Source organism: Anser anser (genome assembly GCF_964211835.1).
Source record: "Anser anser genome assembly, chromosome: 8".
Classification (NCBI taxonomy): Eukaryota; Metazoa; Chordata; class Aves; order Anseriformes; family Anatidae; genus Anser; species Anser anser.
In genome coordinates, this window is record NC_139728.1 from 31,714,084 (window position 1) to 31,741,923 (window position 27,840).

At 44.9% G+C, this 27,840-nt stretch overlaps 1 protein-coding gene and 1 long non-coding RNA gene across 10 annotated transcripts in view; both read right to left on the reverse strand.

The window, feature by feature from the left end:
- The window catches only part of NEGR1 (neuronal growth regulator 1), a 317,196-nt gene that overhangs the window by 127,037 nt on the left and 162,319 nt on the right, over positions 1-27,840 (reverse strand). The window lies entirely within an intron of this gene.
- LOC310903273 lies at positions 4,692-27,712 on the reverse strand. Of its 4 annotated transcripts, none has more exons than XR_014587410.1 (3): positions 8,774-27,712; positions 8,257-8,372; positions 4,692-5,196 (listed from the first exon to the last, which is right to left on the reverse strand). It is a non-coding gene; the product is annotated as an uncharacterized lncRNA (long non-coding RNA). The 4 variants fall into 4 exon arrangements; XR_014587413.1 differs by lacking the exon at positions 4,692-5,196 and adding an exon at positions 6,587-7,973; XR_014587411.1 differs by lacking the exons at positions 4,692-5,196; positions 8,257-8,372 and adding an exon at positions 6,587-7,973 and having other exon boundaries at positions 8,876-27,712.

Here is a 27,840-nt window from a genome sequence, read left to right on the forward strand (position 1 = left end):
AGAAGCTTGTGCTTCCTTCTGAGGATTATCATCAGGAACTCTGCGGCATTTTTAAGGGAAGATTTCAGCTGCAACATGGTAGATGATGGAGAGTTTTTCAGGCTTACAGAGCGCAGATTAAGTGATTTTCTCTCAAGTACATGCCTTGTTTATTTTCTAATTGCCTGGGTTCTGCTTTAATCTAGGGTTTATAATGGGGAAATTAAATACAATCTAGTAGAAGATGTTTGAAAGTCTTATTGCAATGAGACTGAACAGGTTGCACAATTTACTCATTTCCACAATAGAATTAGAAAACAAATGAATACAAGCAATGCATTAAGTAAAGTAACACCCAGGTAAACCTGGCAGGGTAGTCCTGCTCTATAATATAATTCTGTACAATTACAGAAATTATGCAATAGGATCGTACTCATGAACAACTGTAGATTTTATTTTATCAATTACTTTCTATGAAGAACTTTGCTATGATAGAAATTGGCTTCTCTAGCAAGTATTTCTGGAACCTCAGTGATCAAGACAATGCTTTCCGGTAGGCTGCTAAATTTTCTGCTCTTTACTGACTCTCAGGGATCATTACATCCAGATCACTAACATCTGTGAAATCTATTAATTATGGCTAGAATGTGTATGCATAATCACAGTGGAAGGTTAACATTTTAGGAAGACTTAAAAACCATTCATTTTGTATACATACTTCCCATAATACCTTTTAATACTATGATCTACGAGCAGGTTTAGCTTTTAATATCTGCTCCGCTGAGCTCCCCGGACAGATTAAATCCCCTCCAGAGCTCCCAGCCCTTTGAGCAGCCCCAGTCTTTCACCCCTCCCGCGTGGAGACAGAGAGGGTCAGAAAAAAACGGCAACAAAGCAATGAATAAACACTTGTGCAGTAAATAGATTAAAGAAACACATAAGGAACATGATGAGAAGCAGGGATGGCAGATGAATTAAAGTCACAGCTGAATTCTGCGCAGGGGTCCAAAATGAAAAGTGCTTTACAGCCATTAACATTTTTAAGATGGTTTTAAAAGAATACTTTCCCATTTAGGGCAAGGTATAGAGACTGCAGGAACTAAACAGAGAAAGGAATCAAAGCTGGATGCCTGTTTTCCATAGCTGTATCAAGTGGCGCTATGGCATTGTTAAATGGGATGGGTGAGCCTGCAATAAATGTGATGGGTGAGCCTGCAATAAATGGGATGGGTGAGCCTGCACTAAATGGGATGGGTGAGCCTGCACATCAAGCCTGGGCTTCAGCCTGGGCGCAGTCCGGCCTTCGCCAGAGCGGCTCTGCTCCGCCGGTCTGTGCGGGCAGCACGGCCACAGCCACGGGTGTCCGAGGCGGCCCCGGGGCGGCTGCTGCGGGGAGCAGCCGCAAGGCCTCAGGAATGTGTTGCTACAGCCTAGCCCGTGGCCTGACTTTCCAATTAAGTGTTTTGAGTGATTGGGCACCAATTCCCCCGCTGCAAACTTCAAATTACAGAGCTGCCGTGCCGCACGGTGCGACGCCTCTGGTGAGCTCTGTATTGATCCCGGTGCTTTTCCTCTGAGCAGCAGAGAGCTCTCCATGGCAGCTCGCGTGCAGCCTTACAGGAACAGCTCAGCACATTCTGCAAGAGTTCGGAGGGAACAACACAACAGGGAAAACAAAGCAAAGCAAAGCAAGAGCAAGCAGAGACCTCCAGAGCCTGCCGGGCTGGAGCAGGAAGGTTCTCAAAGATCTTTGACCAGTTTTGAAGCGGAGACTACCTACTGAAACTTCGGTCTGCAGCTGAAAACACGAACTTCTCAGACACTGCCAGCACTCTGCTACAGCAGGGAGATGAGGCACGGCACAGAGCCTGGCCGGGGGCAGGAGCAGCGTGGGACCAGGTGGAGCAGCATTGCGGGGGGCCTGTTCCAGGTAACAATGGCTGCACAGGGCGCACACATCCACAAAACACTTCCCAAAATGTGCCCTTAAACACCTGTGAACTCACTCTCTGTGTGCAGACTGCTTGCCAGGGGATGCTCCCGGCTGTGCTCATGCCCCCATTGCCAGCAGCGCAGGCAGCCAGGCCTGGTGTCTGCCGGCAGCACAGGGTGCAGCAGGGTATGGGGAAATGGGGTGCAGCAGGGCATGCCGGCAGGGTACAGGTATGGGGTGCAGCAGGGCACGTTTGCAGGGTGTGGGTATGGGGTGCAGCAGGGCACGGCTGCAGGGTGCGGGTATGGGGTGCAGCAGGGCACGGCTGCTCCAGGGCCCCTCGGCAGTGAGCAGAGCTGGGAACACCGCACAGCATCTCCCAGGGCTAGGAGAACCGGACAGAGCCGAGAGCGGTGACAGCAGCAGCCCAGGCGGCAGGTTACCCGGACAGAGAGCACTGCAGTGCAGTGAGAAAGCACCTCCAGAAAACAGGACTAGGAGCTGAAGAAATTCCCCCAAACCGAAATGTACAAGCTACGCAATGCTCCTGTTAAGAACTTTATATATAACCTTGCTACAGCTTAGAGACGAATACACCAGGAGCCTGACCCTGCAGGGTGCTGCCTTCTGCCCTTGGGCCCAAACGCAACCACTGAAGGAGCGTGGGAAGTGGTGCGCGGAGCACCGAGCACAGAGGAAATGTTCTTTCCTTCCTAGTGTTCTGCGAGATGGAAGGATCTTACTGACGCCCCCAACCCCTGGTACCTTTCCAACACTATATTGCCAGCCATATCAAATATTGAAGGCCCTTTAGCCCTTGGTCATCTTCCAAGAGTCCAAAATAAATGGAAACATTTCTGTGTTATCTAAAACACATGAGAAAAAATTAAATGATTCTTTCTTGTTTTGCTGATGAAATTTAAAGTGATGATAAAAATCTAGAAAAAGACATTTTAGTGAAGCTTCATTTTCTGTTCAGAAAGCAGCCCATTATGTTGCTCTACTTAATTTTGATTAATTGGGAGAAAAACGCCGAGCAAAAGAGCAACACAGAAAACCAAAGGGTACTTTAACCTCTCAGCTAGGCAGGCAGGCAATGCAACACCCACCGCATTACAGCATGATCCTCAGGTGCAAACCCCTCCTCACAAAGCTTTATATATGCACCTTCCCCTGCGTGGATGACTGTGCTCTCTAAAACATTTCATATATGATGAACACCTGCAAAATTTCAGAATTTTCCATGACTTGATTTTTTCAATTCTTTGTTGAGAGTAGTCATCATACACAACTTTAACATGTAACTTCTCAGCATTATATGATAGCAAAAAGGACAAGGGACACACTCAAAACCTGTTTTTTATCTAGTTGTTTTTCACGGTGTTTTGTTTAAATATTTACCATGGCTTATATCCACTATTGCACTAAATGAATGAATCACCTCTATTAGGAGTGCATACCAACAGGCATGAGGGACACAGCGACGTGTTCATTTTCCCTCGGGCTGTTCGTAACAGAGAGAAATAAATTTGTTTATGCTTCCCAAAGCAATTAAAACAAATGGAATGAGAATGAAGTTCAGACAAGCCTTAATAGTGAGCTTCTAAAGAAGCAAGTGTGCAATAATAATGATCACGTCAATAATAACTATCAGAATTTTATTCCACCCTGATGCTGCTGAAGTACAACTCATTGAAACTAGTTCCTCTTGCTGCGAAGCGGCCCAAACCCCAACTGCTGGCAGGGACGACGCGTGGCGCAGCCTCCGGGCTGTGAAGGCGATCGGAATCGAGAGGGGCCGCCTCGGCGTCATGAGGGACCCCAGCGATCCCCTCCGAGCAGCTGCCAGCGCCGGGGCCGTGCCCAGCCCTGCTCTGCAGCACCCGCTGAAGCCCTGCTGCTGCCGGGGTGGGGAAACAACCGCTTGAACACACGAGCCGGCACGGCACGGCATAGCATGGCACGGCACAGCACGGCACAGTGCGCCATGGCGTGGCACGGCACGGCACGGCATGGCACAGCATGGCATGGCGTGGCACGGTGCAGCACGGCACAGCCAAACCCAGCCCACGTAGCTTTAAAAACTGGAAGCACGGGGCTGGGAGCTTCTGCCCTGAGCTGTCTGGTGTGGGTACTGGAAAAAACGAGGTGAAAATTGATTTCTCTTTGCAGCCAGAATAATTTATCGCTTTGCTTTCCCAATATGCATATTGATTTCATTAACTTGTATAGTATCTGGAAATCAGTAACATGACATAAGAAATAGATTATTGTTCTTCTTTTTATGGCTTGGACATAATAATTAGTTTGTATGACAAATAAAAAGAAAAAATTAAAATGTGCTTATGAGGGTTATTAAAACCAGTGATGAACTCCATTTGCCGCTAATTGAGAATCTATATGACTTTTCAGTTTGCAATCATCAGATCACCCAGCATCTGGAAAACCTTCATTTTACAAACGATTCTGCATTCCAAAAGTTTTCAAGAATTTTAGCATAAGCACTTGCATTGAGATTTTTTTTGGTAAGAAAACCCTAATTTACTCTTCTTTCCTTTCCTTCTAACTCTTTCAGTGTTAGACAGAAAGACAAAGCAACTTGTGACTCAAATAACCAAACACAACCATAACACCCAAGTATGGGAAAAAAAAAAAAAAAGGACAGTTAATCAAAGGAAAGCTTTTATGAAAAAATATTTCTCCTAGGTTGAAACGTGGCTATCAGGAGTAAGGACTGCATTAGAGCCATATGTAAATGAAAAAGGGGGGGGGGGGGGGGGGGGGTTACAACAACCACCAGCAGTGCCTGCAAAGGCCATTCCACCATCTGCAGAGCTCACCAAAAACAATCACCAGGCAACAAAAAAGTCATAATATTGCCAACCGCAGACCATGGCGACTACAGCGAGGTGTATTAATTAGCAGAAACAGATGTAATTTATTTCCAGGAGATTATGCTGGCCAGAGTCCCGCACAGCAGCTGACACCGCTAATCCAGCAGAGGGGCTAATTAGCCGGCCGGGGCCGCGCTCGCCCCGCAGCAGTGCCCGCGTGTGCAGGCGAAGCCTCGCCGCTCGCCCTCGAGCTCCAGCCCAGCTGCTGCGGGTGTCCGAGCGAGGCCGCCCCCAGCCCGGGCACTGCCTGGTGCCAGCTCCTCGAGCAGGGCGCGAGGAGCTCCTTCGAGCTGAGCTTTGTGCAGATCGCTCTCAGTCAAGCGGCTAGTGAAAGTCACAGCGTTACAGTGCAGAATCCACGGGTCCTCATAAATCAGGGTGCTTTGAATACTGCAAGAAGCAAGCAACTATTTCACTGATCTAAAAAGCCCTTAAATTTGTCGAGAATTTAAAATTATTTATATCTACGTAAATCCTCTGCCTCTCTGGCAAACGTACATCATTTTCATCCTCGGACCTGTAAACAAAACTTTTACAGTCCTCTGTACGCCTCTAAATGCCACATCCAAAATACCTTATTTAAAAAAGCAAACAAACACCAACAACAACCCACAACCCTAAGCACCACAAAAAAAAGATTTTTTCAACAAAATCATTTTTTGTAGTTGAACATATTGCACCACAGACTATCATAAAAAGAAAGATAATTGTGCTTTTTAGAGTTTTAAAATCATTTGTCAACACTTAAAAAAAAAAAAAAAAGCCTGCTCCACTTTCATATACTTCTTCTTTATTACTTTTTCAGAATGCACTACCATTGCCACCAAAGAAATATCATTATGCTCCGCTCGGTTTTGCCACAGGCAAACCCTGCAACACAGGGGCTCCGCCGCACCCCGGCAGGACACGAGAACCTTTTCCTCCCCTCCGGTGGCCGCACGCCCGGGGGCAGCCCTGGGGACAGGGACCAGGAGCAGCAGCTCGGGGCGGCCCGGCCCCACACAGCCCTGCCGGAGCACCGAGCCGCAACATAAAATAGCTGCGCCCGGTATTTAGTGGCTTATAAAATACCCCCAAACATCCATGATTTTGAGAGTATGTTTAATAGAGTTTGTAAATTAGTAGACTAAATAATATAAGGAAGCAGACGACGGGCTGTGCTAGCGTGGCACAGACCTTCGCTTACAGGGCAATCAGTCACCAGCTGGGAAAACTGAGAAGATTTTTTTCCTTTTTTGCATTTACATGATTAGATCCTTAACAGCGGCATGATTGAAGAGCATTGCCTTACGGTCCCCACCTCTTACTTATTAAACACACTTTGTCTTGTGTGCGCGAGAGGCATGGGCACGCTGCTTCTGATAGAGTAAATCGTGGGTGGGCAGCGAAGAGAGATGGCTGTATTTTGATTCATCATTTTTTTCCCCAATTTATGTCAATGTAAAAGTGTGAGGAAAACCTCATAAAAGTAGTACTTTTCTACTAGGTTTTGATTAAATTCTTTGCCTCTTACCTTTTTCATATCATTAGCAGTATAACCATCTTTTGTATGAAGTATTGTAACATCCTCTATATTTTAACTAGAAGTTTATCATCATGTTATCTGTGTATGTAATCTGTAAATTACCTGTTATCAGCAATCAATTTATTTTAGACTGTTTTGAATATCAGCCTTAAATTACAGGAAAGTCCCACAGAGTTGTGCTGTGCAGAACTGGAAGGAGAGATCGAATTAAAGACCCGTAAGCAACCCGTGCAGCAAGCACCTCGGCCCAAGCCCCAGCGTTTCCAGAGGAGGGGAGGCGGGGAACAGCCCCAAAACCTCACCCGGAACAGGAGCCTGCCCCGCAGCACGAGGGGACGGGCCCTGCACAAAGGCTGGTGGGCACAACGTGCTGTGACGCTGAAAGTTCTTTGAAAGGTGAACATGACAGCTTTCTTTTTTCCAAGTAAATCGAAGGATCTTCATCTCTTACCCACAGTTATTTTGTCATGCAACCATTTTTCCATCAATGAAGAAGCAGGCTCTCTGCAGATAATCATTCTTCAATTTCTGATGCCATAGATTTTCCCTATTTTCTGTGACTCATATTGTTCACTTGGTAAATGCAGAGAGAAGGGAAAGGACGAGCACTTGTTCTCTCTGCAGCCCTTTCATCACTCTCCTACATTTTTTCATTACTGTACTCAATTTATCACTGAGAAAATACAGAAATAGAAAAGCTATATTCTTTGCCTTGAGATGGATTTGTTATCAGCAGTTTGATGCTTTGTAAAGCAGAAGAAATGTAGAAAATACAGTAGCCATTTCTGTTAATTGATTTGCAAAAATCTACTTTTAAAGCAGAAAAACCTTACAGAAACGAAAAGCCAGCGGTATTTTATTTTTCTTTTACAGCTTTCCATCTTTTTCCCCCGGGTGGGGAGCTGCCCACAGGCACACTCCAGTGCCCGCTGCTGGCTCCCCAGCCCGCTCGCCCCCCCTTGGCGGGTCCCTGGGCTCCAGCAGAGGCTCAGGCGAGGCACAGCCCCGCAGCCGCAAAGCCCCCGCTGTCCGTCCCCAGGACCGTCCCCTCTGGGTGAGGTAGGTTCTGCCCGAGTGCATTCAACCACAACCTCAGCTGTACTTAGCAAGCTAAACATCATCAGGTATTGTTCTGTTGGTGATGTAATTATTCTTAACTTTTCTAAGTACAACTGGAATTGGTTAAAATGAAAAGCAGAGCACTTGAGTTACAAAAGACCTTACTGATTCTTGCTTCTAATACCACTGCTATGGAATGACGCAGCATTGTCTTCCTGGTGTAGGAAACTGAAATAACAGGAAATGAGAAAAACATGTTTCTGCAAGCCAGTAATTCCACGAAGCGTTCCCGTCCCACACGTGCGCCTCGGGCAGGGGCCGGAGGGATGCTTTCTAGCTGCAGAGAGGAGCCCTGTTTGTGCAAAACGAGGGTTGTCAGAGCAAGGGCAGAAGAAGAATTATTTCATCTGGGAATTCTTCCTGTGCGGGTGAAGAAGAGGAAGGTCTGTGTGCGGGGTCGTGCCGTGCCGCCCGCAGGGAGGAGGCGCTGCCCAGCGGGCTCTCCCACGCCGCTCTCCCGCTACCTGCGGAAGCTTTCAGGCCTCTCGCGTTCAGTAAGCAATGCTCTTCAATCAAACCACTGCTAAGGATTTAATCACGGATATGTTAAAAGAAAAAAAAAAAAAGGAAAAAAGCAATAACCTACTGGCTAAAACTAAAGTTTTCCCAGCTGGTGACTGATTGCTATCAAAGTAAAAGGTCTGAGTCGCAGACGATATTCTATTTTAGTTGCATTGTTTAAGCTAATTTAGCACATAGTGATATGAAAGTACTCAGAAAAATCAGGGATTCTTTCTGTGTACCTTACAGACTGATAAATAAGTGATTTATTTAATTATTTCATAGCCAAATTATGTCAAGTTTACTTCTCATTTTGATTCTGTGAGGGCTTCTTTTCTGCTTCTGATCCTCCTGCACGTCCAGCAAACCCAGCCCTCTGTCCTGCACTGGACACTCAGTTCACGCCTGCTTCTGTACGGACCTAAATACAATCCCAGGGCTATGCGGGGAAGCGTTATCTCAGATAATCAATGCAAGAGTCTAATATGCAGAAGCAGGGGTAGTATTTGACTACTGAAGTTACTCTAAATCATTAAAAATGTAAATAAAGATTAGACACAAAGGTTATTCTTGAAGATTCTTTCCAATTTAGTGATTTCAAACATTTAGTACCTCCATACCTGGGCTACAGCGTGACTTTAATGGTGTATCATTACAGAAAATAGGCACACCAAAAAGAGAGAAGTGATTAAAAATATGAGAATGGTCAAAGGTAAGAATAATACAGCATGTAATGTAGTTCAGAAAATGACTCCCCCCCACTTAATTTTACACACCAGCATTTCAGGGGAACAATCACTACGATAAGAAGAAAGTCCTTACACAGGATAAGAAAGGAACAGCTGAGTAGAACAGCATAAACATTTTTCAGTTAAAATACAAACTGAATAAATTTGCATAAAAGAGTGAGAACGCTTCAAAAACCTCACGGTCCAGAGGAACTTCCTGAAGATCTCTCTGTAGTTAAGCTGACTTAGGCTGGAAAAGGACAATAACATCAAAACAGAGAGGTATAAATAGGCCTGCAAGGAGATGCTTCCCTCTGTGAGGTACCATTAAATACCCACATCTGGTACCAATAAATACCCACATCTGGTGCCATTAAATAAATACCTACATCTGCAAGGCCCCAAACCAGCTCGCTCCCCCCTAGCAGAGGCCGGCTCCGGCCCCGGGGAGCAGCCGCAGCGCAGAGCCCGCGGTGCCGGGGCTGGCGCCTGCCCCCACGGTGGCAGTGCAAGGGGCGAGGGCCGAGCGCGGTGCCTGCGAGCAGCACGTGTCCCAGTCGTTACAGCCTGCCACAAACGTTCTTAATCCTTCCTTTCTTCCTGTGCCACTAGATGTGAGCTACACTGTCCTCGTTTCTCCAGAAGGTGTCAATAAGTTGCTAGTTATTAGACTAGGACATACGCGCATTATTCGCTTAAACCCCTACTATTCCTCTTGCCTTCGCAGTCAATAACCAAAATGCTACCAGGTCCAATTTAAATTCAGCTCAGAGAAAATCACAGTTTGCTCAAACCAATGCAACGTAACGTGACAATTCGGAGTAAACTTGTATTTCCCATTCCGTATTATTGTAGATAAAGCAACAATCGTGTTCATAGCCAAACGGAGAGGCTGCTTATTTGGGGTGCGCAGGTCGCAGGCTGCTGCTGTCGTTGTGCCCATTTATATATTTATACACAAACAGAAAGAGAGGCCATAGAGAAGTGAGAAGCAGGTAAAACGCTGAAATTGGTTTGGATTAGACTTTGGAAATAAAATGTAAGTGGGCGTAGAGGTTTGCACTGAGATATTTTTATGCAACATATAAAATACATCTAGTGATAGAAATAAAATTTTAGAATAGAAAATTAGGGGTAAACACTGTGGATAATTCTGATAGGCAAAATGAGAATATTTGACGTTTTTGGCAGATTAACAAGACTACACTTGTTGCCACTCTTGCTGTGTTATGAACTATATAAAAGATCTGTAACGATCCAAGATGCTTTCTTGTGACTGTACATTTTTCCTTTAGGAGAATTTTATGGGTTTGATTTTTCTCCAGTAAGGCCGGATGACACATTTACACTGTACTCCCAAAATAGTTATTAAAATCATTTCCCTTGACAGATCCCTGACTGCATCGCTCCCCCTTCTTTGAATCCCCACCATATGTCCCCGGTTCCTTTGCATTTTAAGCCTCCCTTTCCCTGGCAGGCAGCGCCCTGCCCTCTGCTCCTCGTGCTGGCCCGCTGGCGCGGCCGCCCCCAGCCACAACACCTGCATCCACCCGCACATCCCTCAGAGACGCCGTCGAGTGTCGGCTCTTGGGAAGCTGAAAGCTTTCCACGGTCAGGGTGGCCTCAAGTGGGCCCGCGGTACGTAGGCAAACTTCCGTGAGGACAGCTGGAAGGAGCTGCCCCGGTCATCCACCTCAGCCCCTCGCCTGCGCCAGAGGCATCGCGGGCACGGCTCAGCCCGTGCCTTGCTCTGTGGCGAGCTCCCGAGGCGACCTGCTCGGGCTCCTGTCTCCCCGCAGGACCGGGCACTGCCTCCTGCTCCGGCTCTCCCTGCTCGGAGGGTTTCTTGGGTATTTGTCCTGCCCTCTGCCTCCGCTTTGTGACAACCGGGCGAATATTTAAAGGACGCTTTAACCCCCAGTGCTCGCTGCTGCACAGGAAGGACGCGTTTCACATTTCTGTTGGTTGTTTTAATTTCTTTTCTCTTTAATGCTTGTATTTTTATCTCCTTTGAACTTTCTCTACCTTATCTCCATCCTTTTTATTTTTGAACTATTTTTCCCAAACTGGGCATCCCATTCCAGCTACGGCTTCATCAGGGACAGGTGAAGCAGAAGAGGCACAGACCCCTTCCCCTGCAGCGGCTTCCTACGACCGCATCTCCGGGTGACACCTGCTCTTTTCCAGCAGTATTTATGTTGCTGTCTGGGATTTCATTCACGGCCCACCACAACTCCCCTAACCTCTCCTGAAGCACCAGGCAGTTTCCACACATTTTTTTATTTGATTTCTCCTTAAGGCTGCTCTCTTGCTCTGTCATTTTTGAATTTCATCGTATTGATTCCGGACAATTTCTGAAATCCATCATCTTGAATTTGAAGCCTGTTGTCCCAAATACTTGCACTTCAATGCCACCTGCATATTATGTAGGTATTGTCTGGTATGTCATCTAATTCAGCCATTGAATTCCGTACCAAATCCTCCTGGAATCACAACAGACCCAGTCAATGTATCCTTCTCATCAGACAGTAAGTCAGTGACAGCCGTTTCTCCAGCATTATTTTTAACAACCTGCATACACACATTCTGGACTTTCTCTCCTTGATTTTTGGATGAGAAAGCCAGGGCTGACTGTGTGAGCACCTCCCTAACGTCATGGTGTGACTCCCATCTGCTGCCTGACCTTTTCCCAGGAGCAAGTTACCTTGGGAAGGAGATGAGGCTGGTCTTTCATAATGCCTGCTTTAAAAATGAATGTCGCTTATTTGTCCTTTATTATCCCTTGGCTGTTTATGAGCTTTTTTTTTTTCTGCAAATGCATTAATTCCAGACCATTTTCAGAAGTTAAGCTCACTTGTTCAAAAATTTCTGGGGTCCTCTGTAGATTGCTTTTCAAAGCTAAATACTGAATTTCATCTTCCCCCCTAATTTTCCCAAATAATTTGTCAGTGTTTCAGAAGTTTCGGTGTGACTGTTACCAGTTGGTGACCATATTGTGAGGCACCTTAGCACTTCACTTGATCTTGCCCTATTTGGGGGCCCCTTCCCGAGAAGTAATGATCGCCAGCCCCTGCTGGTGCTCAGACGGTCCGAGGGAGGTGCTCTCTCCACGCAGGGAGCAGCAGGGGAACATCGGCTTTCCTTCTGCCGTCAGGCTGGATGGAGAAGGAGAAGCAGAAGGAAGAGAAGGAGGAGGCAGAGAAGGAGGATGAGGACGCAGCACCACAGGGGGTGAGAGGAAGGAGGGGCCCCGGCCCCTCCCCGCGTTGCTCTCGAGCCTCCCGCGTGCTCCTGCGGGCCTGGGGCAGGTCGGGCCACGCGTGCCGCCCCGGCTCACTCCTGTGCTCCCGTGCCTGCAGGATGCCTGCTGTCAGTCCTGACTCTCCTGTGATGCTGCGTGTGAGTTTACGTGCAGCTTTGAATGAATTGACCCAGCTCAGATGCATACTGGCTTGTTCCCTGACTAGGTCAGTAGGTAGGTAGGTATTCGGTATTTATTTTTACGCTCAATATGTAGCCTAGAAATTTGTAATGATTATATAGCATTCAAACCTGGGACTGCTTCCCATGCTGTTAATTTCTTCCTCAGAGTCTCTGCAGAACTCCCCCCACGGCATGTAAATGCAAGCAGTATGATGTTGCATTGACACGGGAAGCGCCAGTATTAATGGGAATATTCATATGCTCATATTAGCACATGCTGGGGAAAAGCAGAAGGCTCCCCCCAAGGACTAAACTCCTAACTTAAGTGAAAACTTGACCATGATCCAGCCCTGGAATCACAGCAATAGATACAACTCCTGTTCCAGGTGTTGCGGTGACACACGCATCTACGCTGGGAGCCTTGGGCAGGGGCCGCTCACAGGCAGACCCTGTCGGGGACGGCAAGCCCAGCAGCGAGACGGAGCCGGAAGAACTGTGGAGCTGGAGGCACTGACGGCGACACGTGCACGGTGCCTCGCGGTCAGAAAACGTCTGCTGGTACTCTGCAGCCCCAGAGGTACTGCCTGGAAATCGTCCAGCTCAATGGATTTTGAAGGGAAACGATGGGTGTGTAGAACGCGGTCCCCGCTGTTCAGCCTGCCCGGGTCGCTGCCACTCACCCTTTTGTCAAGAAGAGACAACCAGCAAGGAGTCGGCAGAGCTCTTGCTCCTCCTGCCCATGAACGTGCCCGTTCCCATGAAAATACAAACAAGCAGCAGCGACGCTCGTGCCTGATGCAGTCATGCGCTGCTAGGATGTTTCAGGGTTGGGGGGCTGCCATCGCCATTTTCAATTTTAATTAAATTTTTAATTTAACATTGATCCTTTGTGAGTCTTTTCCAGCTGTTAAAAGGCGCCTCTGCAACGTGAAGGCCTCACGACAAAACATTACCATCAGTGGGTACTTCTGTCAGGATGAAATAGGTATTTGCAATGTGGGGTTTGAGGATTTGCTCAACATTGTTTTTATTCTTTCCACTGCTCAGTAGCAGAGGTTATTAAGAACATCCTGTAAAATATTAGTTTTGGGACTCCATTTTAATGAATTTTTCCATGCTGGAAATAGATTAAAGACTCACAGAGTTAAAACCACTTCACCAGTTGAGGCCTTTCTGTCCATACAACTGCGGTTCTGGAGCAGATATAGTTATAATTGTCTAAAATTATGAATTAATTATGGATCTTTTTATTTGTGCTTGAATTATTTTTTTTTCCATTCATTTAGGAAAGATTATGGGATCATGGCCGAAGCAAAGGATAATATGTTAACCTCGGTTTTGAGCTCCTTGGCTCCTTGCCCTGGCGCAAAGGGTCTGTGTCAGAGGAGGCACACACAGACGTGGGCTGACCTCAGGACAGCTCTGAACAGCTCCCCGCGAGGACCTGGGAACAAATCCGAATCTGGGCTTTGAGCGTGTGATGCAGCCAGAGAACCTCAGTCTCCTGAGCTGGGAGGGACCCACCAGGGCCATCGAATGCTCAAGTTCAGGTGCTGCCAGCTCTAGTGGCCAAATGTGAATGCCGTAACAGAGAGAAGATTACAATCCAAATAAATAAAAAAGCAGAACTTGTAAAGCCAAACAAAGCTGTATTTATGCAAACCGACCATTTCCACAAGATTTTATGGGTGCCAGGCATGCACACGGGATGCTGTTTCTCACCATCCTGGACCATGACAGAAGAGGGAAGTACGTGAATTTCAAACCAAGTGGTATCCTACCTGTCCTAAGAAAGAAACGTCACAACTTTCCCTGTGTTTTAGTTGTTTCCCATGTCAACTTAGATGACTTTCCCCTAAATCCCATGGGAAGGGAGATAGCTGCCTCTCTTGTTATGCCTTTTTAAAGTAAAATAAAATGCAAATTCTGCTTGCTGAGCTGTCAGTGGGGTGTAAAGAGCTCCCTCAGAGAGTCGGAGCTCCTTGAAAACAAAATCTTTCCTTTTGAAATGAGTGAGGAACCTCTTCACACAGAAACTTAGCTGCTAACGGCTTGTTTACAGAAATTAATGGAAACTTTGAGTGAGAAATTACTTCTTGTTCATAACAGACTCAGCCTATCTGTTCTAAGCAGAATTAGAAAGGAAATGATTTACCACAGCTCGGCGTTTAGGGAAGGCTGGAGGAGGCAGCGCGCTTCTGGGGCACTGCTCCAGAGCTTGCGGCCCCTGCTGAGGGGCAGCAGCCTAGGGGCACACTGCCATGAGGGTCTCCGTTAGACACGGAAATTAAAGAAACGCCAGATGGGAGAAACCTGCCAAGTGCACTTGGGAGAGCTGATCAGAGGTGGTGCAACGCCTCTGACCAACAAGCCGAGCCCGCTACAGGGCAGAAAGCAGACCCCCCAGACACACTGTGTGGAAGTGCCCTGCAGAAATGATCACAGAAACTCCAACAAAACATTAAATATTTTTCCATCTGCCTGCTGATCAGACTTACATGTGCAAATATCCCCGCTGTCCCTAGCAGTACTCAAAATGGGCACCTGCATGAGTGAGCGTAAGGGTGCAAGACCCGCGTTTGCCTGTGAAATTGTTCATTTGGGGCTGGCAATCTGCATGTGCTTTCAGGTACTTGGGATGTAGTCGGGGAACCCCACTGAATATTTAACCCCAGTCATATATTGAATGCATTTTACTGCTTTAACTTACCTTTTCTGTACATTTTTATTTAGAAGAAGGAATGTCACAAAGCGGGGGGAGCATTTACGCCGTGATCACACTGTATGTCCCTTGAATGCTACCTGAACATTGCATTACAGACGTGAAAACTCATAAGGGAAATCTGGATGAATAAAGTGGGGTTTTTTGTTTGTTTGCTTGCTTTTTAACAAGTGGCTGAATTCTTAGGTTAGAAAAAAAGATTAATTCAAGTAGAACTGAGAAAGTTGTGTTTCTGAGGATTTAAATGAAGAACAATAAAATTTCTTTGGGGAAATATGATTTTTTCATTCAATCTTAACCAAATCTTAACCAAAACCATGTTCCTTTTCAGGTTACAGAATTTGTTTAAAAAGAACAGCTGAAGAAGCTGAAGGCATGAGGCACTGATTTCTAAAGAGTTATTCTAATTATCTGTTCCTGCATCTCATTAAGGGGGCTGTCATCCCTAATTCACCCCTTGGGCCATAACGTGTGATAAGTAAATGACAAATATGACCCTGTTCATGTGACGGCATTGAAATCTAACGCTGACTTGAATGGGATCTGGATTTTATAAACTGCTTTAAAACTCTTGACAAAAAGGACTGAATGCCTATGGGTGAAACCTTCCTGTTTTCACTGTATTTGTGTGAACCCCAAACTTAGTTCTTATCTTCCCATCTCCCTAATTTGGGCCTGTATTTTTTTCAGCAACATTATTAAAGTATTGCCTGTAGTCTATCAGATACAGAAATTGAATGTTTTAAAATCATTAATCTACAAAGCTGGTTTTGGTAGGAAAGCTTGTTAGCTACAATATACATAACGTTCTTTTTTTTTTTTTCTTAAACAAATACAAGTCTGATATTAGAAGTAGCTAAAATTTGCAGTCTAATATTTCTGCTTTTTCAGTCACAGTGACAAGGGGCTGTATTTGTCTAAGCAAGCTATATAATCTTCAGCAAATTTTAAAAAGATCAGCACCTTACAAAATTTTTGAGATGAATACAACATTGGAAAATAAATTACTGTAACATTTAAAGATTACATGTGCGATACAAAACAATTCTTGTAAACCTCCAGTTGTAGGCATTCTTCAGTTGGCTTGCATTGAATATCTATTTGAATCATATTATAGCATAGCAATATCTATATTGCTATATTAAATATTAATCACAATATTTATGTACTGATTCTGTTCTTCATTTCTATTCAGTCTGTGCCACAATAAAGAGAATAAGCCATTGAGGACAATGCTATAATGGTCTTATATTGAAAATACATCTTCCTGGAAAAGCCTGATTCAATCAGCCACCTTCTTATCAGCCTTCTGAAAGACAGCGGAGCAGTCCGAAAGGCAGAGGCAATTAGTGCCCCATTATTTAACGCGGTGTTTAACATCTGAGTGTATTACATGAGGTGTCTCTGCAGAAAATTGTTTAACTTAAAGAGAGGTTTTAATCTGAAAGGAGATACAGGAAGAGACTTATGGCAAGTACTTCTAAACGGTGAAAACCTTGGGCACTACTCACGAACAAGCGGCGAGGCGCGCTTCCCCACCGCTTGCTCTTACCACACGCGCAGATTTTGAGGTATTTCTGGGCAAAGCATTTTAACGCATGAAACACATTCAACTCACTACCAAAACAAAACCATGTATTTCCTTTGAACTATTTCAAACAGAAAGATTCTTTTTTCATAAAACAACTCTTATTATGTAATGGAAGTTCTGTGTTAATTATCTTTATTTCCCCCCCCCCCGGATCTATTTTACATAACAAAGCAAATCTGCCAACTTTTAAGGAAATTTTCCAGTTTTCTCTTACAGATGATAGAAGGGGAACTAATATATTTAAAAGGCAAAGTGGGGATCATTAAAATTTCAGTCTAAGTAAAATAAGAACATTTCTGAATCCTATAGACAACAAAACAAGTAATCTGTTGGGGACAATATAATAACTGCCTTACATTTCTATACTTTAGGCCTTAGTATTATAAAGCATTACAAGTAAGCCAAAATTTAACTATTTATTTTGTTTCTCTGTAATGTCTTTAGCAGTACTGGCCCTGAGGTAGGTTTAAAAATCACAGGCTTATGAATGCTTGTTTTATCCAGTTCCTGAAGTGCTTTTTAATCCATTGAAATCTGGGCACTCAAATTCAAGTTCACATCTCTCTTGTTCGCTTTTTTTTTCTCTCTTTTTTTTCTTTTTTTCTTTTAAATCAACACATTAACCCAAAGCGATGAATGTTCAAAACATCACATGTGAAAAGAATGCCAAAAATATGTAGTAAATTAACAAATTTTGCATGTGCATCTCCTTGAGCACAGTTTTCAGAATTTACCCATGGTGCTAGGCTATTCTATTTGCAAAAATTCCTAAGCCTTTATCTGAATAGCTAGGATAAAAGACCTGTGAGCAGTAGTATAATAGAAGTTAGAGTCATATTATAGGATTGCGTCAAGAATCAAAGCTATACAGTTTTCATTTTGCTACAGAGTTTTCTTGTGTGGTGTGTAATATATCTTGCACCATTTATTATCCTTGTTACTCGATCATAAATTATAATATACAAGAAATACAGCCCCAGTAATTTAAGTCACACAGTTTCTATTACATGGTTCCTTTAAGGAAAGTCTCCAAATGTTTCTGTGAAGGATTTGTTCCTCTAAATGAACAGTTAGCGTTATACGACTTGTTCTTTCAAGGGAACAACATATCACTTAGTCATGCAGGATAAAGGGAGATAAAATCCTGAGGTATATTCAAATCCTGAGCATTATCTGATGAAAGCATAAATGTGAATATAAGCCCTTTAAAAATTAAATGGTTTTACTAAAGTATTGAAGGATAAAGATGTGAACCGTGACTTTAGGGTACAGGGACTATCTATATTTTCGCTTTGTAACCAAGTGTTCTGTTGGATATATCAGATGGAATTAAATATCACAGAAGAACAACAACATGTATACTTCTTCAGATCTGGATGAAACCACGGTTTTATCGTTCTGCCTTTCTCGCCTTTACTGCTGCTTGGCACTTCCCCTGTCCCCGTGGTGACTGCCACTTGTCATTGTCACTGCTCACTGGACGTAAGGTGGAGATCCAAAAGGGCATCTGGCTGCAACTCTAACTCACCCAGAAGTGGGGGTCATTTCAATAACTCTCCTTCATCACTCGTTACATTGAAAATATGTTTACATATCTGGATGAATAATAAAAAAAACCAACTCGCCAAACTCACTGTTGTGTTAGATACTCGGCTCTGCTGCCCTTTGAGCACCCTGCACGACACTCCAGAAAGTTGTAAAATTAAGCATTTGCAAAATCAGTGCAAGAACGGCATTTTCATGCCTGTTTGCTTCAAAGGAGGCTCTGATTTTGCTAATTGCCTCAAAGAGGTCTTCGATTTACTGTTTGCTACAAACAGTATTCTAATTTAGTTTATCCTGGGAGCCTGCAGCTGCGTTTGAGTATGGCAGTATTTGGGTCTCGCTGAACTTTGCTGCTGAAATTGATTCCCTCGGTTCTTTGTGTGACATATTTTTTTTTCTCTGTAGTCTGGGCTCAATGCCTTGCACTCGACAAAGATTGAGACGTAGTGGCCTTTGACATAACCACCTCTCCTGGCAGGAGAGCCAAAAATATTTTCTTAGTTAATATATTCCAAAACTCTGAACAATCACTGTAAGTATCGAATAGAAAAGAGAAGAATAATTACTCTCTACCATAAACCCTGAGTACTAACAAATACATACTAAAAACTTCTTTCCTTTGTTCCTTCTGTTAAGGGACTGCAGATTAATTCATGCTTGCAGTCACTGCCGGACTGTTTTCTGCAACTTGTTAATGATATTATAATTATGGTTTCATACACCACGTGCAGGCCCTTTCCAGATGAAACGTGCAGCTATTTGGTTACACCGGGCCAGTCAGTACGCACGGGACATCCTAGCAGTTATTCTGCACCTAACGGCCCTTTGTTACTTAAAGACTGAGACGTACCAAAACTATGAGGCATTTCCCCGAAATATTTCCCTATTCATAAAATCCTTGCTCGGATATACTCCTGTAAGTTTCAGGTATATTTCTGTATGTATTGCCGATATGTTGGATCTGTAAGTGAGGCCTTGAAGGCGAGGGGGCGGCTGGAGGCCAGGCGGGGAGCGCTCAGCCCGGAGGGGGCACGCAGGCTCCGGCTTCCCACGCCGCGGCGCTTTGCAAAGGGCAAAATCCTCTTCCTGCTGCCAGCTGGAGAGCAGAGCAGCAGAAGCTTCCTCTGCTGAAGGCCCAATTTAGAAAACTAAACCCTCCAAAATTAGACCTCAGTATGAAGGTATTTCAAATGGTGGAACTGGGAACAACAGCATCTTTATTTCCCCCACAGAGACTGCTCCCGTGCAGCCTCGCAGGGACCTCAGGTCAGGTCAGCTCTGCATTTGCTGGCCCAGAATGCTCTGATACATAAAAGCCGTAAAGTTTTCTTTACATCTTTATGAAAGCTGTACAATGAAAGATGAACTTTTTCAAATGGAGATTTTCCAAGCAGGAAACACTTAAGCCACGTCCTTTAAAGCTTTCTTTCAAATTCCTTACCATTCTGCATTACAGTAGGAATCTGCGACTTCACTTTCCAGGTTTTTCCCTAAACTAACACCGTGAGTTCTTTTTAAATATCTACATTTATTTTGCTCTTTCCTGCTGGTGGATTTTGCTGCTTTAGAACATCATCATCATCCTCTTTCCCTCGCTTAAGCCAGAAAACCAAAATTAAGCTGCAGAGGATTCCAGAAAGAAAACAGTATGAGAAGGAGCTACTTCGATAAATCCGCCCCATGCTGGTTCACTCTTGGCAATTCTCTCATAACTATGAATCCAAGACACTCCTAGTACAAAATATTCCTCTTCTGTAAGTTCCCAGTTCATAAAAGCATGCAAAGATGTAGCAACAAGTAAATTCAAAGGGAAGAATCACATCCTCCTATACTGGAGGTGGGATTTAAAGAGCTAATTCACAAATGTTATTTTTTTGTTTAATTAAATCACCTGTGCAATGCAGAAAAGTTTGCCATAGTTCAGGGAAAGATGTATAAACATGCAACAGAACCAGATGCAGCAATATCCTCGGCAATGGACTTTCCTCTGTGCCTTGTTCAGTACTGTGAGCACTTTTTTTATCCTAATGGGCTTCACTCAGTGATAGATCAGGCAGCCTCCACACAAAAACCTTACAAAGAAGAGCATGGTGCATATATGTATTTTTTTCAAGACTGATTATCTTGCAACTATAAACACCTGCAGATATTCTGTAATTAATGGAGAAAGGTCACATCTTTATTTAATATTCTGTGTGTATGTTTATGGATTGAGATCCCTGTGAATTTCTAGAAAGCTGCTGCAGGTTTTGCAGTGCAACCTCTGGCTGCTTCTGAAGCAAAGGGAATTCCTCTTCTTAGGCTAAACATTCGCTTTCTTTGACAGAATCTCCAGTTGTTCAAGTTCACCTATTTTACTGTCATCTAGTTTTCCTAATAAGATCTTTCCACCCCTTCCTGTGTATGGATTTCTGTTAATGGACTGGTCACTGGAGGTAGAATATTTTTACCTATGTATAATTTATTCAGCTTTATGAAATACTCTAGTATGCTACGAGGTCATGCATCAGCTTTTACTAAAGCAGAGTTAGCTACAAAGGATATAAATCACCGTCCTCTACACTGTTCTGGATAATAATGCCATCTCTCAAGGATGTCATTAATTTAAAAGCAGGTACACATGCTTTGCAATTTCCTTAGACCAGCCTATGGTTAGAAACAGAGCAGCAGCATGCAATGCAGATTTAAATGCTACGTGTCATATAGAGAAATAAAAGACAAACACATTCTCTCTGCTATAAGCTTCTCCAGCACTAAACATGGAAATGTGGCACGAAGCATCCAGCTCATTTTACTGCACGTCTTCTATCAGGGTCCTCCAAGTTTACTACTCGTCACTGCTTACAACCCCCATTCCATTCCTACTGGTGCTTGGCCTAGTTTCATTCCTACAGCTGATGTTTCTGCAAAGAAAAGAAGTGTGGGAAGAGGCTGACAAAGAAATATGAATTGTAAAGCATTTAGAACAACAGCAACAAGAAAGCCCACGCCCTGAACGCCTTCCTGCTGGCCGGCACGGCCGGGCTGGGCTTCCTTGCACGGCGAGCATCGAGCTCCAAACTCGACGTTGGGATGGGGGGAGAGGTGGGAGGGAATAAAAAACCCTTGCGAACTGCAAATCTGGCTTGGTGCTACTGAAAGAAGGCTGACAGTGGTATTTTTAAATAACAGTCCATTTTAAAAGAGAACGCTGCTGCTGCAGATCTAACACACTTAAGACCAGAATTGTGCTGATGCTTCATCAAGGCACTCTGAACGATCCAGGAAGTCATAGCGTAACTTGCCCAGCATTTTGGATTTGCATGTTTGGGTGACAGACCTCTGAGCCCTGCTTACGCCTGTGATGGCTGCTGGCAGCGCTCCCCGGAGCTCCCCGTCCGTGTGTGTGCACGGCTCGCTCACGGCCGTTGTGCCCCCGGCCCGGGCAGACGTGCCCAGCGCTCCCCGCGGGGCTCAGCGCACGGCTACCAGGAGCGCGAGCAGCCCCTCGCTCCCTTGGAAGGTGCAGCCCGCTGATGCCACAGGGGATTTGGGAGAGACGCTGCCTGCGGGCCCCCGGTTAGATCAGAGAGGAGGAATCACCTGAACCAGCTCAGGGCACCACCCCGGTGTGGGACCGTGCTCCTGCCTCCTCAAAAGCAAGTGCGTTGCCCGGTCCCATCTAATGCTGTGCGCAGCCTTTGCTTTTCCTCGCTTTAACACCACTTAAGTGTTCGCATATATAATGCTGCTTCCGTAGCTGTGTACAGAAACAGAAGCAAAGTGAAGTATATCGGCAAAGACTGTACGGGGACGAATAAAATAAAAATGTTAGAGACTAATTACAGCTGTGTTCCTCAAAGAAGACAGCTTGATTGTTTAAATTTCATAGAAAGGAAAATCTAAAACAGAGCTGTCAACAACTTTCTGAAGAGCCCAAACTACAAGTCATTTCACACTTCTACAGATTTTACTGTCTAATTATTCCAATAAGACTAATGCTTAATAGGGTTTCAAAATTCTAGACAGTAATTTCAATGTTTTTAGTTTTTTAAGCACATAATATTGACACCTACAGCTGGTTGGGTTTAGGGCACAACATCTTTACCTGCTAGAAAAAGCAAAAGTTCCGTGCAAAATAACATTCAGTAAGTAGAAGAACTTTTGGACTGGAGGAGAGAGAAATCTTTTACTTCTGACTTCTGAACGTTTGCTACAGACACGTACTGCTAACACAGTGATCCCTGGCAATTACAGAACCTTATCTGTTATAAAAGGCAAATATACAAAATATCGCTCCATATTCAGCCTCCATATTCTGCCTATTTGTACTGAACGATGCCATAATTCAACCTAAAATCTGAATACAACTGCTGTGCACATAAACACCACATGCATATGCTCATGCACCCCAGTATAGCCATCACTAACAGATGGCAATAAGGCACAAGAACTCTAAAATCTCTTCCTGCCAGTTATCTGGTATATGGCTGTGGACATATCACTTAAAAATAAATGTGGATGAAATATCCACCGATTTTATTTATCTCCACCAATGCCCTGCTGGCTAGATTTTCATATTGCTAAGCATCGTAAGTGCGATTTCATGCTGTGAATTGTGTCCATTTTCATTCTCTCTAGTCTGTAATGGTCCCCACTCCTAAAATGGAAGATAATACTTTTCTCTCTTTAGCAGTAGTTATATAAATTTAATCTTAGTTTAAACAGAGTCCAGCTATAAAAGGACAGTCATTATTTATTTGTTGACAATGCATTGATTTTAGTCCATAGCTAATGTAAAAAACTCTTCGCTGTATAAGTTTCCAATACGTCTGATGAGTACAGTGCAAGAGACCAAATTTAGAACGATTTGAGAGCAAATTCAGAACGGTGACGAAGCCGAGCAAAGAGCACCGTGAGCTGGAACATGACAGGGTACACAGCTGGTAGCCAACTGCCTGCTTTCTGAGGAAGTAACAGAAAGTGAGGGGTATTATTTCTATCGTGTTGCATTGCTCTAGCAGTGGTTCCCTAAAAGAAATTACTGTCAGCTTCTTTATTTTTACCCCATTTCCAGCCCCTCTCTCTCGGTCTGCAGTAAAAAGGGGGAAGCGAGGCTGGGGTGGAGGCAGGAGGGGTGGGAGATGCCGGGCAGGAAGGCGCTAGGGGCAGCATCCTCCTGTATTGGTTCTTGCAAACGTTCTTGGAAAGCATCACCTCTTATGGTTTATCATTTCTGTACTTGTTCTCAGAACGTGTTGCCATACAATAGCATAAAGTGTTTACAGCTTGAACCTTTTGAAACGCTTTGTGGTCACTGGTGAATTTAGGCTGGCTGGGATTGTCCCTGACAGGCCGCTGGGTCTGACCCCGCAGCCCCAGGGAGCCGGGCAGCGCGGGCTGCACGCAGGTGCAGCACCAGAGCCAGAGCGGCAGCTTGCAGCCCCCACGGGTACCTCGGCAAAGTAATGTGTCAATGAAAACTTTCACTTGGGTTTTAATAATTTCAAAAGCTGAAGTGTTATAAAGGTTTCTGTTTGTTTGTTTGTTTAATTAGAGTAATTTTAATTACATTCAAATGCCCATAATCACCTGCACTGGTACTTGGAACACTATTCCCAGTGTTTACAATTACAGTTTTTTGACCTGCAACAGAGCCAGCTAAGCAGTTTAAAAGGTAACGTAGAATTTCATTATTGCAGCAAAAGACTGGATAATTCTCCAGGTCTTTGCTGTTAACCAGTCAATGTCACGGTATACAACAAAACACACAAAATTGGTTCTGCCCTCAGGTTTCCATGGTGCTCTTCTCTCTGGTTTTAAGAAGTTTGCGAAAGGTATGTCTCCCTTTTATATTCTGCCGCCCTACTACTTATTTTTAAGTACTAGATGTTTGTGATCAGAGCATTGCTCATTTTCCCTCTGTAAATAACTACAGAAAATAAACATTTGAGGATGTGTGAGTGGCTGCAATGACACTGGCTGCCCGCGGCCATTTCCGTGTTCAGCTTTGCCAGGGAGCCTGCACAGCACTTGCAGGTCCGACAGCTCAGACTCGCTGGTGGTCCTGTCATGCCATCACCTCTTTAAACACGAAACTTAGCATCAATAAATATTTTGAACACTTTCCCAGCCTCTCTGTAACATCACCTTTCTCATGCAGAGCAACGGATGCGGTCTGTAACTCCGGGTTTGCCCTGCCCGCCGCCATCCCTGGCAAGCAGGATGGGTGCCGCTGCCCCACCCTCAGCACCCGCAGCCAGCGCCACACAGCAGCGCAGGTAAGGGCCAGCTGGGCCAGCAGCCCCCTGCGCCCCTGCCCTGCTCCCGGGCAGCCCCTGCCCTGCGGGGGGGTCACAGCCAGCACCCCCCCTGCAATTCAAGCGATGACTGCAGGATTTTGGCTAATGTGACAGAGGGGAAGCGTGACTCGGCTGGCACCTAGATTCCCACAGAGCAAATCTTCATGCTGTTGAGGTGCCGTTTAATTGCATTTGTGGTAAAATGAATCATCTTTTGTGCCCTGGAGCCTTGAACAGTCTATTTGTTACTGTAAATGAGCGATGGATTCTAAAAGTACATGTGGACAGAGCCTGATATCCATGGAGGCATGATCCTCTCCATCATCCCTCAGCAGCACCAGAAGACAAGTGGTGCTGCAGGGAGAGCTTCACTCTTTGGGAAGCAGGGATGGGAACCATAAATTCAGTTGCCATTTATTTCGCTTTTTTAACATTAACGGAATTTGACAAAAGATTTTTATCAGATTATCGTATTTCAGCTCCGATATTTAGTATGTCAGCTGCCATTAGTTTTAGTCAGTCTAAGAGCACACTGCTGACGGCGGCCGTTCCTGCGGAAGCCCAGCAGGCAGGCGCAGGATGCTGGGACACGGCCCAGGGGTGCCCGCCTGGGCCTGGGAGCGAGGAGCAAGCCGCATCTACCAGCCACCCTCACGGCGCAGTGCTCTCTGAGGGGTTGCTCCATTTTACAGGTTTTTTCCATTCCATCTTTACTGAAATGGATTTCATATGTGGATCAGTTTCTTTCCTAGTTTGGAATGAGCAGAATGCTGGATGTAGCACCTTGTAATTGCTATTCAGAATGCTGTGCAGAAGAACTTACTGAACACCTTACCATGCCAAAGTTTTCAGCCTAAAAATACTTTTATATCTTTTCTCCTCAACCTCACAGAAACAGAAAATAAGGATTTTCCAAAACGTTTGGAATTCATCAAAGGAAAATAAGCGTTTTTGCAGCTCCCTAGCCGAACTTCACTAAACATTTAGATTAAAGCCCTTTCTGCAAGAGAAAAACAAAAGATTCTAGATGTAACCTGCATCAGGTGGGATAATTTTCACATATATTTAACTTTCTGTCTTTGTTAACAATGCTCCAAGGAAAAAATTAACTTTAAAACATGGGACACCTTTTTTCTCCTGTCAACTGACAGTCTAGAACTACAGAAGCGTAAATAACAGGAAATCCAATGAAAAAAGAATCAGATAAATCACAGTAATCACAGTGATCACAGTGACAGGCAGCAGAAAGCTCAATAAAATATTACACTGTTTACTCAGGGCAGAGACTACCAAAGCTGCTTGCAGTGTTGCAGTGATGGTAATGAATAACAAAATAATTACCATCTCAGTTTTTCCAGGCCAGCCCAATTGCCTTTAATTGAAACAACAGGACTGTGAAGAGGCATTCAGAGAAGGAATAATAGAGCCTGTAGGAACAACAGTCAGAAGAGCATGTACTTACATGTAACCAAACCCTTGAAAGTGCTATAAGCCAGATTCTACATCTTTAAAATAATACTCCTGTACTTCATTGCCATTATGAAATAAAGTTCTGGAGGATGTGTTCAAATGAAATTGCATTTGAATAAAGTAATTGTAGTTAAAGTCTCGGCATTGCCACAGCCTATTTTCAGCTGATGATTGTATTTCTGAGGTAGTATGACCCAAAAAAACAGCATTTTAATTTTAGTTTTCCAAGCAAGTCTTGAAAGAGTGTTGACTCTCGAGTGAAAAAGACTATCAGCGTTTGTGCTGCTAAATTCTGTGGGAGCAGCACATTTGGTGACCACGAAAGCTCCCAGAGGGAGCAGCCCTGGCAGCCCGGGCCCTGGCTCGGCATGCCAGGCCCTGCCAAGGGGCACTAACCTGGAAATTGCCTTCACGTGTTCCAAGTCAAACATTTCCAGCTGCATATTCCTTAACAAAAAGTCTTTTTGTTGAGATGGGGAACAGCAGGGAGGTCACCTGCACTTTCAGTAGAAGTAGAAAGAAATTAAAAATCTGGGTGCAGCTCTGCGTGCCACAATATAAGAAGGACATAAAACAGTTAGGCAGTGTCCAAAGGAGGGATATGAAGGTGGTAAAGGATCTGGAGGGCAAGACGTGCGAGGGGTGGCTGAGGCCCCTGGTGTGTTCAGCCCCGAGCAGAGCAGGCCGAGGGGAGGCCTCATGGCGGCCTGCAGCTCCCTCACGAGGGGAGCGGAGGGGCAGGCGCTGAGCTCTGCTCTCTGGGGACAGCGACAGGACCCGAGGGGACGGCATGGGGCTGGGACAGGGGAGGGTCAGGCTGGGGGTTAGGGAAAGGTTCTGCACCCAGAGGTGGCCGGGCACTGGGAGAGGCTCCCAGGGACGTGGTCAGGGCATCAAGCCTGCCAGAGTTCAAGAAGCGTTTGGACAACGCTCTCAGACATGCGGTCTGAATTTTGTGTGGTCCTGTGTGGAGCCAGGAGTTGGATTCGATGATCCTTGTGGGTCCCAGTTTTTATTCACATCATCCACTTCAGTTATTCTCATGCAAAGCTGTAGATGTGCCCTGTACTTGCTGTAATGCTGATAAGCCCCAGAAGACAACCGCCCCACAGAGCTGACACAGCCACCAGCTCCCTTTGATAAATTCTAAGCATGCCGAATTTGCTGTCTCTCTAAAAGCCTTTTTAAAATCTTTCCTTCAAAAGGGTTTGTCATTCTTTCGACAACTTGAGTGCCACACAGCTTTTCCAGCTGGCTGTTCTTGCTGTATTCGGGGTGATCTCGTGCTCGCAGAGCTCCCCAGGCCGAGGCTGTATGCAGGACGCGCGGCTGTGCCCGCCGCAGCCATGGGGCTGCTCACGGCCCCCTCCAGTGCTGTGGAGGCAGCGATGGAGACCCTAACTAAGCCAACCGACTCCAAATGCAGAATTTAATCATTCACATTTTTGCCCTTCGCATTCAATTACTATGCTCATTAAACTAAGCTGTGTGTTTTTGCTTTACGCCTTATTTTTCCCTTCTCCCTTCTGCTTCTGGCACTGTTGTATAGTGCAAGGAGCTGCTGAAAGTCACCTTGGGCTCTGCTGGACACATCTTTTGTACGGCTCTCACAGGTCACAAAACAACTCATTCAAATTAATTCAAATGTAACAGAACTAATATACTTTGGACCAGAGAGCAAATGATTATTTTGTGTTGATTATCCTTTGCCTGCAGATTTCAGAAGATGGAAATTTCAGGCTTATAATGGAAATTCAGTTGCAGCCGTGACTGTAAAGCAGCTCCAACATCACAGAATTATGAGTTTCAGACTAGTAGAGCCCTGCTGTACTTCAGATAAAATATTCCCAATTTACATCCTGGTAAATGAGATCACCTGCTAATGCAAACATTTTCTATGATTTAAGGCTTTTAAAGAAGGGTAAAAGCCATACGTACCCATCTCAGAGTGAACGAGCCCCTGCAGCTCATTTGAATGCCCTGAGCTCTACGAATGTGGGAGGGATTACAAGTACTGGAGAAAACGTCCTGATCAGTCATTAACGAAATCTGCTGCAGATGCAGCCCCTGGTGACAGCCAGCCCCACAGGTGGCTCCTGCAGCGGGCGGTGCGGTCAGTGGTGGGGCTC